Here is a 17067-nt window from a genome sequence, read left to right as displayed (position 1 = left end):
AGCCAGGAGTCGTCAGGCCAGGTAGTCCTGAGGCATGGTCCTAGGGCTCAGGTCCTCAATAAGCCATCCATCCTCAACAGCTCCCTCCCATAATGACAAAGCAAAAACATTGCTTTGAGCGTTGAGTCTTCTTGGGTATGACGCTACAAGCTTGGCACACCTGTATTTGGGGCTTTTCTCCCATTCTTCACTGCAGATCCCCTCAAGCTCTCTCAGGTTGGATGGGGAGCGTCGCTGCACAGCTATTTTCAGGTCTCCAGAGATGTTGGATCGTGCTCTGGTGGGGCAACTCAAGGACATTGAGACTTGTACTGAAGCCACTCCTGCATTGTCTTGACTGTGTGCTTAGGGTCGAGACAAGTCTCAATGTCCTTGAGTGGCCTAGTCGGAGCCCGGACTTGAACCCGATCGAACATCTCTGGAGAGACCTGAAAATAGTGGTGCAGCGACGTTCCCCATTCAACCTGACAGGGCTTGAGAGGATCTGCAGATAAGAATGGGAGAAACTTCCCAAATACAGGTGTGCCAAGCTTGTAGCATCATACCCAATAAGACTAAAGTCTGTAATCACTGCCAAAGGTGCTTCAAAGTACTGAGTAAAGGGCCTGAATACTTATGTAAATGTAATATTTCCAGGTTTTTTAAACCTGTTTTTGCTTTGTCATTTATGAGTTTTGTGTGTAGATTGAAGAGGGGGGGGAAACTATTTAATCCATTTTAGAATAAGGATGTCACAAAATGTGGAAAAAGTCAAGGGTTCTGAATACTTTCCAAAGGCACTGTATATACAGCAACACATCCCCCGTGAGCATGTATGTCTCTTCTATAGATGCTATTTTCTTGTTTTGCTACTGCTGTATCAAATGAATTGAGTCTTAGAAATGGCTAATATATGAATGTTATTGATTTTATTAACCTTATTTCTAATGCTACATATCAATTTGGGCAAATTTTAGCCCTTTCCTTGGTACCTTATCACAGAGACATAATACTGAAAATAGCAAACAAAGCATTTTTTTTTTTTTACATTCAGCAGTCCATTTAATCAATTGGTTTGTGTGCTGCGGGGTTGAAGCTACAAACCCATAGGCTTGGTTCTCTCATCCCTTCCAGGCTTCTGGGAGGGAGAGTGGACAATGAGCCTGTCATAGGGGATGTAAGCAACGTCCCCACGTGCTCTGGCAGCTTTCATGGCTGGGATCAGTTATTTCCTCTTCTGGCACACAGCTTCTGGATAGACCCAGTTGAGGAAGATATACGTTCTTCTCAAGTTCTTGGCTCTTTCCAGAACCTCTACCTTGTTCTTGAACCTCAGGAACTTGATGACTATCGACCTGGGCCTGTCACCTGGGTCGGTGGGTTTTCAGTCCTGTGAGCGCGCTCTACCTCAAACTGGTCCATCGTCAATTTCTCAGATCATTTCCCTCACTTTGTCCTCAGACTCCGTCCAGGTTTCATGGAGATTCGGCAATTCCGCCCACAACCATGTTCTGCCTTGATAGTCTGATTTTATCCATCATTATTATCATGGATTCACAAACGGAACTGATGACCTCTCTCAATGACTTAGACTGCTTTCATCTTACTGTTCTCCTGTTTCTACCCATCGTGCTGACTCTGGGGGAACTGCAAACTGTTCTTCAGTTAGTTGAATCCACCAGTATTTTGACAAAACACTTAAAGCTATTTTCTTGTAACAACTGCTTGTAGGACTTTGTCATGGTAGCTAGCAACATAGGTTACGCTGTTTCTCCTCACAGTTCCAGACAGGGCAGGTCACAGGGAAGATTGAAAATAACAAACAGCAGGGATCTCGACAGCCACAAACTCGGGACGATCTGCGGTCCCAGCCACAATGGCTAACCACTTCGCAGGCTGCATTCAAGCCCTCAACCCCGCTAGGTAAATAACTCCTCAGACCTGGCCTTAGTTGGCAAGATCACTGGACAGAGACTAGCAGTCCCAGCAACTGATTCCAACTGTCGTGGGATCCAAACTAAAAAGTTAGCTAGCTACTAAAACTTTTCAATACATTTTCAAAACACAACTGAGCTCTCCCTCGTTTCATGTTAAACAGGAAGTGACGATAGTTATTAAAAAAGAAAGGCAAATATTGCACAATTCAGCTGTGCAAAGTTCTCAGACTTACCCAAGAAGACTCATGGCTGTAATTGATGCCAAAGGTGTTTCTAACATGTTTTGACTCTTGGAGCGGAATACTTGAATATTTGAGTTATTACATTTTTTTTCCACTTTGGCGTTTTGTGTAGATTGACAATTAAATCAATTTTAATACCACTTTCTAGTACAAAATGTGAAGAAATACTCTGAATACTTTTGCAAGTCACTGTATGGATTAATCTTTGTTACAGGACCGGCGTATTGAGGAGCTCACACTGCTCTTAGTCCAGTTCAGAGACATTGTGACCCCAAGAGAAGGTAACAATCTCCCCTACCAAACATTGTACTACTCTAGTTATTGATATATATTTTTTTTTAATTAAAAGCTACCGAAAGGGTAAAACATTCCTTACATTCAAATGTTATAATGACCCAGAGAAAACAGAACATTTCCATTACTCATGATGGTATGAAGCAATGACACTTTCTTTGATAGCTCCACCCACTATCCTCTCAGTATCCAATGAGAGGACTCCGTCGAGCAGCAGCAGCGAGGAAGAGGAGCATGGAGTGGTGATGAGGACAGTTCCTCCCAGTGCACTCCCTGAGAACACAAAGACTGAGGTGGGTCAGAGGAAGGGGAATGTTCAGATGGGGAAAACATTGTTCTCTCAGCCCCAAGCATACATTGACAATTACTCCAGTTTTCAGTATCAGCATAATATGAAGGTTGAAAGTGCCTTTGGATTAAAACATGATTGATCCTGCCTAATATGGTTCAGAAGTCTCATTTTCCCACAAGTCTTCTGACTATTGAACTAGAGGCTAATGCGCTACAGTCATATACCTCGTTCCCTGTCCTTATCTCCATCTCTCCTCTGGTCCAGATGTCCTTCAGCGGTTCGTCCCCCCAGCTTGTGTCCCACCTGCCAACCCAGAAGGAGAGAGAACTCTGGTGAGACTCTGTGAATGGAATACCTTTTACCGGACATCACACACAAGGAACTGCACATAAGGCATAAGGACATAAGGGACTGCACTAATCAATATATTTCATTGGGAATGATCAGATGATAATGTATTTTTATCAGGACGCGTCCCCGACTTTTATCAAGCAGTATGGACAACCTACAGAATGGATCTTCACCGACGGTAGTGGAGACATTGTCACCTGTCAACATTTACTGCCCAGAGTAGGAAAATCTGACTAGAAAGTGCTTTACACTTTTCTTCTCAATCTGTATCACAGCACTAACTCCTTGTCAACTGACTGTTCTTCACCTTTCCTATCTCTAGCATGTAGTGGTGTTTCCTGTAGAGGCTGAAGTGTCTGAGGTATTATTACTGTGAACAAAACTCTTCACTTTTCATATCTAACCATTACTGTTCTCTTTCTTGTTTGGGTTACACTTCTGACCACATGATTGTTTTTTGTCTTGTCAATCAGAATTTTACAGAAGAAAATCTGTATTAAAATAAAACATTGTATTGGTCTAATTGTTTCATTTATCGGTGTTTGTTCTCCAGAATGGGCCTGTAGATAACAGGTGCCAGACCTTGCCGGTGAAGGCCTCCCTACCAGAGCATAATGGAGAGTGCAGTGAGAACCAGAGGTCTCCAGAGGGGAGTGAAGATGGCGACTCAAGTAAGCCTGAAGCACCCCACCGCCACACTGTCCATAGGTGCTTCAGACACCTTCACCTCAGAATATACTGTAGGTTTCATTGTATCTTATGTTGCATGGTGGACAGACCTGCTCTGAGATATGTGCTTAGTTCTGGCCCCTTCTACACCACAGAGCACAAAGCCCCAGATAGCTGATCAGACCAAGAACTGGTCCTCCCTTTGAGAAAGGGCACATACACAGGACTCTGATCAGTGGATAGTGTCACTTTGATCATAGCTAATAGCGGTGAGGCCCCAGCCGGAGCAAAGGTTTTCAGGGATATTCCTGACATATACCATGTTTACAGCCACACCCTCTTTCTGATCGACCACACTGAACCCAACCCAATCCTCTCTCTCACAGACCACGCTTACCTCAATTCCACCTTCTCTTTCTAAATGACCAAGGTCCACACAACCCCACCCTCTCTCACGGACCACACTCACCTCAACTCCACCCTGGGCTTTGGAGTGGCAGAAATCAATCCCATGAGTATATGATCCTCCCTTAAAATGAATCTATTTTGGCCTCCCAGCTGTAAATGGTGCCATATTATGGATGCAGTGGTGGGATTTTGTGCTGTGCACATAAACAGGTACAGGCCCAGCAGCTGGAACCCCTTTCTATGTGCTCTCACTCCTGTTGGGTGCTCGGTTAGAGCCAAAGGCCTCGAATACAAACATGAGAAAGCAAAGCGCTACCAATCCCCTAGTGGACCTATCAGTGAGTCTTAAAGGGGTCTGACACGCATAACTACAAAGATTTTAGACAAAATACTTCACAATTTACATATAAAACATGTTAATGGTTTTAAGTGTGCGTGATCATTAATCAGTTACACATGTCAGTACATACACACAAGTAGGTCACATGGGGGAGACATTGTGCCGTGAGGTGTTGCTTTACTTGTTTTTTTTAAACCAGCTTTGCTGTTCACTTGCACTATATAAGATGGGAGTCATGCACTCATGCCTCTGTATAATACTGTACGTTTCCTTGAATTTGTTCTGGACCTGGGGACTGTGAAAAGACCCCTGGTGACATGTCTGGTGGGGTAAGTGTGTGTGTCAGTGATGTGTGTAAGTTGACTGCATACATCTTGGAATTTCCAATACATTCATGTTTCTTATATTTCAAGGATATGTACACGTAAGGGTGTTCATGGCACTAGCTATGAGTTAACATGTTTGTGCTAGTCATCTCTCCACAGGCTATTGGCAATAAACAGAATTCAGTCATTAAGACTGAAGGTTCACCGCCTGTATGAAATGTACTTGCACATAGATAACATCAGCTATTTGTTTTGCGGTCCTGGAAAGAAATGACTTTTTTGAACCAGTTGATTGCTTTAAATTTCAAAAGCAACTCTAATGAAAGCTAAACCAGAACCTTCACCCAGATGTAAACATCCGATTGAAATGATTCAATGATAGATACACAACTAGAAAATAAATAATATTTTTGTTCTTTTCCCCCCTTCTTACAGGAAAGACGGAGAAAATGGATGACACCTCATCCTCTGACCTTTCACCCCAGTCTTCAGGGGCAGAGTCAGGTCAACAGACTATTGGCTCACCAGAGCACCTGAAGAACAATAACAGTATCAGAAAGCTCTGGGGAAAGTGAGTGGGTATATATATTTTTTGAAAATATATACAGTAAATTGGCAAGCTTTGCGATGTGAATGACTCCCAAGTCTTGTAAAGTATGTCTATGAAATCAAATACTGTCCTCTCTTCCAGGATCAGGCGGACCCAGTCAGGGGGTCTGCAGGGGGAGGAACTGGAACCAAACCAGTTTAGGAGAGGGGGGCTGCGTGCCACAGCTGGGCCAAGACTGACCCGGACCCCTGAGTCTGGCAGCTCTGCTCGGTAAGACTGCGTTTGGGGGATGACTCCTTGCCAATAATCTATTGGAGAATTAGGTGGTGTCATGAAATAAAAATGTAACACTTTATTTAGAGCATCTACAGATGCTATATCAGTAACATTTCTACTAACCTTAACCCCTACCCTAAACCTTATTTTAAACCTAACCGTAACCTTACAGTATCAAACAGTTGCTTATCAACAGATGGTTTGTTGATAGTATGCCCATATGTAGAGCATATACAGATAAAAATTCTGGACTATCCAAATAAATTGTGCCCAATATGTGACCGACCGCCTCAATTTGGTCTTAGTTGGGCAAAAAAGTATTTAGTCATTTTGAAACATTTGAAATAGTTTTTTACATTAGATAAAAATAGCATAACTGGTGCATTTTAACACCAAAAAATCCATGCATTTAATATATATCAATCTAGCAAACCAGGCAACTAAAGGCAACTTTCTAAACAATGATTTTGCTTAGTTTCTAGCTTGTTAGACGTTATGAACGGTACAGTGAAATGGATACTTGCATAGTGAAGTCTTTTGTTTAGACATGTAGCTAGCTAGCTAAACAATGAACCATAAACCCAACTCGTAATATTACTACCCTGCATGAATCTACAGGTAAAGCTAGCAAACTAGCTAGGTTCAATGTTAGCTAGCTAGCTAACATTAGTCTATAACTAGCAATGTAAATACATTTACATTTACATTTAAGTCATTTAGCAGACGCTCTTATCCAGAGCGACTTACAAATTGGAAAGTTCATACATTCATCCTGGTCCCCCCGTGGGGAATGAACCCACAACCCTGGCGTTGCAAGCGCCATGCTCTACCAACTGAGCCACACGGGACCACAATAAATAGCTCTGAGATACAAATATCATTACTACACAGATCATACACGTAATGTTAGCTAGCCAGCCAGCTAACGTTAACAGTACGCTTTAACGTGCAATGAAAAATAACGTTCTAACAAAATTAGAAACATAATATCTGAAAATGTAGCTAGCTAGACTCTTTTACCTGTATAAACACCTCTCCCTCTTTGTCACAAATGCCATGGTTGCCCTTAGTTTGAAAATGTAATCCAGACAAATTTATACTACAGCCTTCTGTTCTCTTTGACTCCCTCTCATTTGCAATCAAAAGCCTGCATTTTCTCCATCTCCTTAGTTATCATACTCTGCTTCCACCAAGCATTCCACTGAGTTCAAAACTCTGTCTTCCCAGAAAGTGAAGAGCCTTAGCAACACTGCAGTTCGTGATATCTTTCAAAAAAGCCAGTTTAGAAAGGATTATCTTAAAATACTGAGCAGCTCATGTTATAGACAGAAACATGCTACATGGCAGACCAATCTGAACTCATCTCTCGGCATGTTCAGCCCAACCATTATCTCTGCCAATCATGGCTAGCGGCAGGTAGCCTTGCGGGTAGGAGCGTTGAGCCAGTAACTAAAAGGTTGCTGAATCGAATCCCCGAGCTGACTAAGTAAAAATCCAGATGCGCTGAATATGTTGATGTCGATTAAGGCAGCCCTCCGCACCTCTCATTCAGAGGGGTAGGGTTACATGCAGAAAACAGATTTCAGTTGTACAACTGACTAGTTATCCCCCTTTACTGTTTGTCCATGGTTAAACCAACTAGGCTCGTAATTTTACAAACAATTTTCATTTACAGACGGCATACAAGTTTGTTTTTAAAGGAACATAAAAGTTTGCATGTACCAGAATACATTTCTGCAAAAGCTTTTTGAGAAATTATGAAAAAAATAAATATATTGTATAGTATTGACGTGTGACATATGCCTACTTTACTGAAATGAGTCACATATGTTTGCTACTGCACCTGTTTCAATATAGGGTATACTGTTCACATCATATAGATGTTGAGTAGGCCAAGTACAATACATGTAGACAGAAGCAAAACAAGGTTTTCCATCAGTGTTCTCTCTCGAATTCTTGATCTAACTTCTCTCATTCTGTCTATCAGGGATATGAACACTCCATTCAGCCAGTGGACCAGAGAGCAGGTGTGTGGTTGGCTGGAGGACTATGGTCTGGGCCAGTACGTCAACCTGACCCGGCAGTGGGTCGACAACGGACAGACGCTCCTGTCCGCAAGGCCACAGGACTTTGAGAAGGTCATTGAGGGCGAGAGGGTTTCTACCCTGATGAACTTGACATACAAAATTGTTGCTTGTATGGTGCCTATATTAGGACAGCCTCAGGGTAGCAAGTAGGTCAAGTCAGTCACTCAGAACATTTCAGTCTCAGCAGGATTCCATATGGACACTGCGTTGTCATAATACTCTCTGGAGAACATGTAACACTGCGGGAATCAGGATCATGTTGTTCTGAACTTATAAACATAGTCATTGATTGGCTTTGGGAAACCACAGTAAAACCTTGCATGTGTTTGGGAACCTTATTTTTTTGTAAATGTTTGTGTCCACAGGAAATGGGTATCAAACACCCGCTACACAGGAAGAAACTACAGCTGGCTCTAAGGGGGTTCAGTACTGAAGCCCTGGAAAAGTCCTCTGAACTGGACCACATCTGGGTTACACGTACGTCTACGACTTAAGCTGTACTTTTAAAATCTACTATATTCAGACATTGCCAGAAGTGTGGTATTTTATGTGCACAATGAGTCAACTGCATTGTCTGTAGGATATTTTGCTGGAAAATGTTCCTTGTTTAAAAGGAAGTTAAAATCGTTAGCTCTGCTTGGTCACATGCAGGATGGTTGGATGACATAGGCCTTCCTCAGTACAAGGACCATTTCCACGAGGGGCGAGTGGACGGCAGGATGCTCCAGTATCTCACCGTGGTAAAGCTAAACAATGATTTTTTTTTTTTAAGTGAATCCTTCAAAAAATGTTGAGTTTACGTGCTCATGTGATATCATCACCATTTAATATACAATTAGTATAAAATGGTTCCCATACAGTGAATACGCCCTAGCTTTCCAACTGAACTACACTACCTAAACTGTTTCCCAGAATGACCTGCTTTTCCTGAAGGTGACCAGTCGGCTCCATCACCTCAGTATAAAGTGTGCTATCCACGTCCTCCACGTCAACAAGTTCAACCCCCACTGCCTCCGACGCAGGCCTGGAGAGGAGGTGAGAGGGTAGGGACCCTGAGGAGGGAAATGAGGGGAGAAGCAAAAGATGGATGAGAGGAAAAGTTAGTGATGGATGAGAAATTAGTTAATATTTGTTTAATGATAAGATTTTACTGCTCAGTGGAGGAACTCTCATTTCTCTCTCTCCCTGGTCAGAGGAACCCCTCTCCCTCAGAAGTGATCCAATGGTCCAACCATAGTGTGATGGAGTGGCTTCGGGCAGTGGACCTGGCTGAGTATGCACCCAACCTACGGGGCAGTGGGGTCCATGGAGGTCTCATTGTGAGTGGACTGCACCTCAGAACATGCATGCGTCCCAATTCCCCAAACTTTTCTGAAGTGTGCAGCTGCACACCCCCTGTCATCTGCAGGTACACACTTTGGAAGAAGACTGGAGAATCGGGATTCAGCACTTAAAAATGATTGTGTTCCTACCTGAGTGAGCTCCAGCCCTCTCCTCTACCCCTGTACTTTAGATTCTGGAGCCGTGGTTCAGCTCGGAGACCCTGGCCATGCTGCTGAACATCCCCCCTCAGAAGACCCTGCTCCGCCGCCACCTGGCCACCGCCTTCACTGCCCTGGTGGGGACACAGGCCACTCTGGAGAAACGGGAGTATGCCAACGCCACCGGCCATGCACCCCTCACTACCACTGCCAAAGTCCGGGTACGACTGCTGTGTGTCCATGGAAGAAGGCCTGAGATTACTGTATAATGTACTGTGTACATGTAATGAAATCTGCTTAATTTTCTGTTATTGAGAGTTTTAGAAATGATCCACAGTAGTTATTGTTCAATGTACATACTGTGTACAGAGAACCCTAGCTTAAGCCCTTGTCTTCCTGTATTATTTCAGCCCAAGAAACTTGGTTTCACCCACTTCAGTCACCTGAGGAAGAGGAGCCCGGATAATTTGGCGGACTACATCTGCCCTATAGACAGTGGGGGCCTTTCGGTCATGAATGGCGGCCGTACACAGGGGTCCGAGGCCTCAGCCCCATCCTGGACAGAGAGTCAGAGGCGGGAGCAGGTGGGGCCCAAAAGCTGACAATGACGCTCCCCTCAGCCAATGACTGCAAATCTTATGGCTTTTAACACCGCCCCACATGCCTATGTAAACACATCCCTCTCTCCCTGAATCAAGGTGCTGATTTTGTGATTTGGTGTAAATTCTAAAGCCGTGATTTTGTTTTTTTTCACCAAATGGTGATTCACTGGACAAGCTACTGTGTGTGTGTGTGTGTGTGTGTATATAATGAATATCAGCAGGATGTGCTAATTGGGTATTTGCTGGATATGCTTATTAAGTAATTGACCTGGATATGTTGAAATCATGACTGACCTGACAGGCTAAATGAGGATTCATAATGCTATGGTTGTATAATGGTTCCCTTTGTTAGCTGCTCTCTGCGTTCCTGGAAAAATGAAATGGATTCAATTTTCCTATCTTCTGCCATTGCTTCAGAACACAACTCTTATGATGTTACTGACCATTGTAGCCTTCCTCCTTGCTGGATATAGCTTAGCTATTAACTGCCTTGAGTTATGGTACAATATACAAAAGATTTCCAATTCTATAAGCTTGTTTGATTTATTTTGTGCTATATTTAATAATTGGCAAATTCATAAAACAAGGTGCTCTCATGACAGTTAAGGTTTGCACACACTACCCAACTCATTGGCCTATAGTTATATTTTGAAAATAAAGAATAATTTGCAGGTGATTATGTTTTGTATGCTGCATGTTTGGTTCATTTGAATCCTAAATGCATTATTTAATGTGGTGGAAGGTGATTGGGTTAAAGGCCACAATAGCCAATATTGACTCTGAAGCAAAGTGCTCTTGCTGACTCCACTATAACACACATCACGGATTATAGACAATGCTACATCGGCTTCAAATAATTTTTCCGTCAATGCACACCTGAATTTACAGCATTGCTACGTCTGTACTATTGTATATAATCATGTGACTGGTAAACCATGAATGCTAAAGTTTGATGGATGCCATCAGGCATCCACTGAGGACAGTTCTGTCTCCAGCTCAGACTCTGAGGACAACATGGTGAGTTTCAGCATTGTTTTTCAGAGAACTGATGATATGTTCTTTATCATACAGTATGTAATTTTCCCCTATGGTGTTTCAGTGATGCTATGGCTCAAGTTACAATGCTACAGTAAGAGTATAATTCAGTATGTTGGACTACTGTTACGTACCATGCGTCTCCATGTTATTGCAACATGGTCTTCATTGTATCCTCAGGTCCATCAGTCATGCTTTAACTTCTGTGTAGTCTACCTATGTGTTGTTCCAGTGTGAAGAGACAACGTTGTGAACAGATTCTGCTTTGGAACTTGTGAGAAGCAGAAACAAAACTAGCAGAAATTCCCAGAAAGTCCTGTGTACTCACCCTTGTGAAGATCTGAAGTGGAGGATGGCTCTCTGAAGGATATTTTTAGGTCGAAAGCCCACACCATTTATTCAGCTATGATGGAGGGAATTCAATGGCTGTAAAAATATATATACAGTTTATCAATGCAACTTTCTTGATCAAGAATGTTATTCTGTTAATGATGAAATTAAGTGACTGCCTTCATATGTCAGAACAGGCAGACGTATCCAACAGTTGGATTGGAAGAACAAAACACGAATGACAATTTCAGACACTATTAGAGTACCAACACCTTGAAAAGTACGAACAGGAAAACGACATGTTATCTTCGTTAGGAAAGAAGTGCAGAAAAGAAACAAACATTCAACAGGGCAATTTAAATTAGGGCTTTTCTTGCATTTCATCATTAGCAGTTGGAGGAATGTCACATGATTTACCCAGCTTCAGACAATCATTTCACTCCTCTGCTTGTCCACGACTGATTTTGTAGACATGGCAGCAAAAGGTATTTTGTCTGGTCAATGTGAACAATTATATCTCTGTCAAAGAATAGTTCATGACTATGTCTGAAAGAGGGGAAAAAGTAAGTCCGGTGATCTGTTTGACTGGTCTAGCACTGCCCTCTACTGGTTGAAAAAGGCAAGGACATGTCTTAGGATTGGATTCCCTTGAGTTTTATAGAATTGAATAACAAAACAGGAATAACCCCGTTACACAAGTATTTTAAATGAAAGGCTCAGCGTGAAGGTAAACCATTTTTTCCAATGTTTCTGCCTTTAATTCTCATTACAATATAATATACATTCTCGATATCAAGTGTTTGACCTCGTTTCCTTGTTAGTATGTACATAACTCAAAGACCTATGCAGTTCTGTGTAGTATGCGTTGTATGTGCAGTCTAGTTTACTAGTGCAGCACCAATCGTCAACGTAATGCGAAAGACCTATGATGCATGTTGTGGATGAATTACTGTATATGTCTTTGGTACATTTTCTTTCTCCTCTCTCAGCAGTTTACATTGTTTTTTTTTGACCGTCAAGGATGTTTTAAAGTGTCTCAAAATAATATTTTGAGTTTACATTACCAGTTTACATGAACCAGACTAGGGTTATATGACAATACATGTGAGTAGCTTGTATCCTGGCTACATGAACAACCTAGCTGATCATAATACCATGGTCTCATCTTTGTATCTGTGCCATGATACCTTCTGTGACAGCATGCAGTGCCATTGAGGCAATCTCCATTTTGCAGTAGTCAATTTTCTTCTTTATGATTGGCTGATCCCTCCTGATGACCCGGTTGGGCTTGACTCCAACAGGGTTACAAGGAAGGATCAGCCAATGAAGTTGGAAATCCCACCCAGTTGACTATGTCAGAGAGCAAGAGGCGAAGTAACAGGGATAACTGGGCCTAAAATCTGTGTTCTCCAGCAGGTGGCACTTTTTCATTTTTTGTTTGTAGGTCAATGAGAGGCTTATTTGCTCGAATAGAAGTTTCACAATGCTCGGTTGTTACGAGTGTATTGATATAAGTAGGACATGTGACATCCTGACAACTTTGAGAAAAAAACACTGGCCTAGATTCAAGTCAGTATGTGACGTCCATCCATGTCTGAGGACGTTGGGAGATGCGAAACCGGCCACTGGGGGCAACCGTGAGCTCTGTTAACTTCAAATATGTTTCCGTTTTGCTGAGTATGGTGGATGGGTATAAGCATCTGCCTCTTTCGAAGGATGCATGTTCAAATCCAATAGAAAGTTGTTTTTGAGATTTTTGTTTTAAGCCTATCCCAAACCTTAACCCTTACCTTAACCATTCAGTGTTAATGCCTAAACTTAAAAATCATGAAACTAAATAAAGATTTCTATCATCCTAACCTAGGTGTAGGTTACATCTCACTTTCCAGTGTTCAAACTTGTGAACAAAGGATTTATGTTAATGCGACTCTGTGCAGTCAATGACAATGTCTGCTATGGTATAATGCTGGGAGCCACTTGTGGATTTGACAGCTCTAACGCAGTTCCACCTCCGACACGTCAAAACAACCCCTGTGCACAGGGGCGCAACCATGGTTTTAGAAGCGGGGGGGATGTTTTTATTTTTATTTTTAAGATTGTAATCCAGTTGGATAAACACTCCAAACAGCTTACCCGATGCTCAGAGATGTCCGCATGGTCCTAAAACAAAATTAGGCAACTATGTGCATCACATTCCAATGATAAAACTGGGTTGGGACAAAAATGCAATTTCAGAATGTGTGTGTGTGGGGGAGGACATGTGTCCCCCATCCCCTGTGAAAGTTACGCCCCTGGCTATGCGGATGTCAGGAAAAGAGGATCTGATTGAATAGAGCCCTTTATATTGGAGCGCATCTGCCCTCTCATTGGCTAGAATGGTCCCACCTGATCTTGCCTCCTCCCGACTGCCTTCCATTTTTTAAGAGATGTTTTTTCATTTTTAGCGCGGCCACTTTACAATCTGGTCAATATAAGGGAGAATCTGTGACTACATTAAAATGATGGAAGCCCTCAATGCCGCTATCCATGCCTTTTGTCCACTAGATGCCTCTATCATTCTAGAGAAGGGATGCAACCTGTTGTCAATGTCTCTAGCCCCGTTTACACCGGGTGCTAACATGCATCCTTTGTCCTGATTGTGTCCTCATCCTGATTGTGCCCACATTTGTAGATGGGTGTAGACCACATAGAGGTTGTCAGGCATGCATTGTGTCTGGATATCTCACAAGTGTAGATGGAACTGGACAGACAAACCATTTAAATAATGTTAGTGCAAAGGATTCTGTTTCAGTGGTTGTCCTAATGTCCTGCAGTCTGCCAGCCGAGGACAGTGGTCATGTCCCCTCTGGAGCCATCTAATCCTAAAGTACCCTCCCATCCATAGCCCTCTCCTTCTGCAGTCTACAGAAACCTCCACTTGGAGCTCTCTCCTCCTGCAGTCACCTCCCCTCTGGAGCCCTCTCCTCTTACAGTCACCTCCCCTCTGGAGCCCTCTCATCTTACAGTCACCTCCCCCCTGGAGCCCTCTCCTCCAGCAGTCACCTCAGTTCTTGAGCCCTGTCCTTCTGCAGTCATCTCCCTCTAGAGCACTCTACTCCTGCAGCACAGCCTCCACTAGACCAAACACAATAATTAGTGAATCTTTAACCTCTGCATATCATTAGTTCCCTAACGAAGGACATCCAGATCAATGATTGGAAATGACAAGATGATAAATAAATTAGTCCCACCGATAGTGTGCCACACCAATCAATGGCCCATGTTAAATGCTTATTAGAGGAAGAGAGGAGGAGGGAAAGGAGTGGGTGTGGAGGATGGGATGGGTTGGAGGGGACAGGGATGTGGCTGAGGCTGGAGGGGAGATGGGGTATATATGAAGATATTGGTCTGTGGGTTAAACTGTAGGAGGTTGTCTGTATGTGATTGGCGTTATACATGTGGTAGTTTCAGAAAAGTTTGGCAACGGCGGTACTGTAAATATCATGTTGGACTGTGAAGATTTGACTGATGTTCCACACCAGCAGGTGTCAGTGTTGTCTGTAGAATAGGTTGCCGTGACAAAGCCTACTAACACCACTTATAACAAACACACTGTCGTTGATTGCTCTTTTTCTACAATTTTGTATTGTGCTGTCAGGCCATTATTATCTCTCAACTAAGAGAAATGAGTGTGTCAATTAATTTCGACTGAAAGTGCCTATTGTCATCTAACAAAGGTTGGACCTTGCTGGAAGTAAACACTTTAAAGTCGATTTACAGAATGATAATGAGAACTTTTGTCTTTCAATGTTCCTTTCCCCACGTACTTTATAATGGTAGAGTTCCCAGTCCTGCTGGTGTTAGTCAGGGCATCAGCGGGGACATCGTAATACTATCTCTGTTACAGCCCCTCATCTCAATGTGACACATTTGTCAGGACATACGTGATGACAACACCCACCCAAATGTCTCTCTGACGGGCAGGAGGTGAACAGGGGTATGATGCCAACACAGAGGACATGATTGGATGTCACGGCACCGGTCAAGCACAAAGGCTCATCTTGCGTGGTCCGATGGACACTTATTTAACAGGACGTCACAGTCAGGATGGCCATTGGCCAGATGCCCTAATGGGAGTCAGGATGGTCAAGACAGATGCCCTAATGGGATCAGACACAGTGTTTCAACTCAACCGCCCAAATATGGTGGGGACAAAAGAGCATTCCGTGTGGAAACAACCTTAAAGCTGGGGGTATGTCTTTGAACTGCTCTGTAAGTGTTAGCAGTAAGTTGAAAGACCTTTCCTCTCCTCCATTTTGGCCTGTTTTCCTCCTGTAATGTTTGCGTGTATGTGCGTGTGTGTGTGTGTGTGTATGCGCGTGTAGAGGGAAGGCCTTGTTTATAATGGTGCATCTTAGCTAATTTCGGTAATGTGATCCAGCTCCCATTGGCTGACAGTTTAATGACTATTATTTGTGTCACCCTTCTCATAAAGCATTGGCTGTAAATGGTGGTGTGCAGAAAACTAGGGTATGAATGACAGCACGCCTTGCTATATGATATCTATTGTTTTAATTAAGTGAAAGCGATTGTGACATTTATTGGATTCCAAGTTACTTGTTAATGGCAGTCAGGAAAAAAGTCTGAGTAAATTATCATGGCTTATATTACATAAATAATTTGTAAACCCTTTGCTAATGATTACACATTATTCTCCCACTGTGCCTGTCCATTCACTTGAAATATATCACATAAAAAAACTTTGGATCGGTAAGGCATTGAAAAAATGACCCTCTTGACAAAGTCCTACTCCGCTTGTAAGTGTGCCTGCTTGCTTGCTTGCTTTTGTGTGTTGTTGGTGTTTTACGATTGTTACAGAATTTTTTTAATCAGACCTGTCTTTCTGTAAAGAGCAAACTTGCATTCTCTATCAAGAGTGTTAGAAGTCACAGTAACAACCAAATCTGAAAGCACCTCCCTTCATCACCCTGTCGGTGTGTCTGTCTGTTTGATCCTTGAGCTCCCTCAGATGTCTGGAGCGGAGCGTGATCATGTTGTTGTATGATGTCACTGGTCGTTCTTATCAACAGGCTTGCCACCAGCTTGCCAGTTTGGGGAACATATTCCTTGGCAGGGTGGCACATACGTCACACACTGGTCGTTGGACGAGCCGAGGTCGGATCTGTCTCCCGCACACCAGAGTTTTCTGACAGGCCTGCCACAACGATGAGTGCGTAATGCGGACGTGGCCAAGCGGCCTGCAAGCCAAGCCTGACATGCCGTCAAAAGGAGCAGCCAGACGTCCGCATAAGCCTCCTTCTGCCTCGTCAAACCTCACAGCCTATCTTGTCCTATGCGGCTGTGCTGTATCAAGACCTCTGCGTCTCCATCCAACCTGCCTGTCTGTCTGTCGCAACCTTCACTGTATCAAATGGAGCAGTCCTATCTGTGTGTCTCTGTCTTATACTGTGTGTTTCTCTAGCATTATGTAACTTGTTGGGCGACCAGGCCACATTCACATAGAAAACTGAGTTATAGATCTGTCATTATCATTGAAAGCAAGTCTAAGAAGCCATAGATCTGTTCTATGTCGCTATTTCTATGCATCCCGTTCTTAAGTTTAGTTTTTGCATCTTTTACTTTCAGTTTTGTTCACCAGCTTCAAACAGCTGAAAATACAATATGTTTGTTTATGGGAAAGATACTTCACAGCGGTTTAGATAGTACAGTGATTCTCTACACTATACATACTTAATTTTTCACATAAACTGAAATTAGGCAAACTAATTTGGCTGAACTATTTCTGCATAGTGCATCTGTTATGTTTAATTTCAATTCCCAGTTAAAATATACCAAGTGAATTCCTTTATGTTGTCTTATTCTTCAAAA

The 17067-nt window shown here is 42.8% G+C and overlaps 1 pseudogene; it reads left to right on the top strand.

Moving 5' to 3' along the window:
* LOC111969458 (liprin-beta-2-like) overlaps positions 1-10510 on the top strand; it is a 29071-nt pseudogene extending 18561 nt beyond the window's left edge.
* The last annotated feature ends 6557 nt before the right edge of the window (positions 10511-17067 follow it).

Source organism: Salvelinus sp. IW2-2015, linkage group LG10 (genome assembly GCF_002910315.2).
Source record: "Salvelinus sp. IW2-2015 linkage group LG10, ASM291031v2, whole genome shotgun sequence".
In the NCBI taxonomy this organism is placed as follows: Eukaryota; Metazoa; Chordata; class Actinopteri; order Salmoniformes; family Salmonidae; genus Salvelinus; species Salvelinus sp. IW2-2015.
Note: the sequence above shows the minus strand (reverse complement) of the source record. Positions and strands in the feature narration are given on the sequence as shown.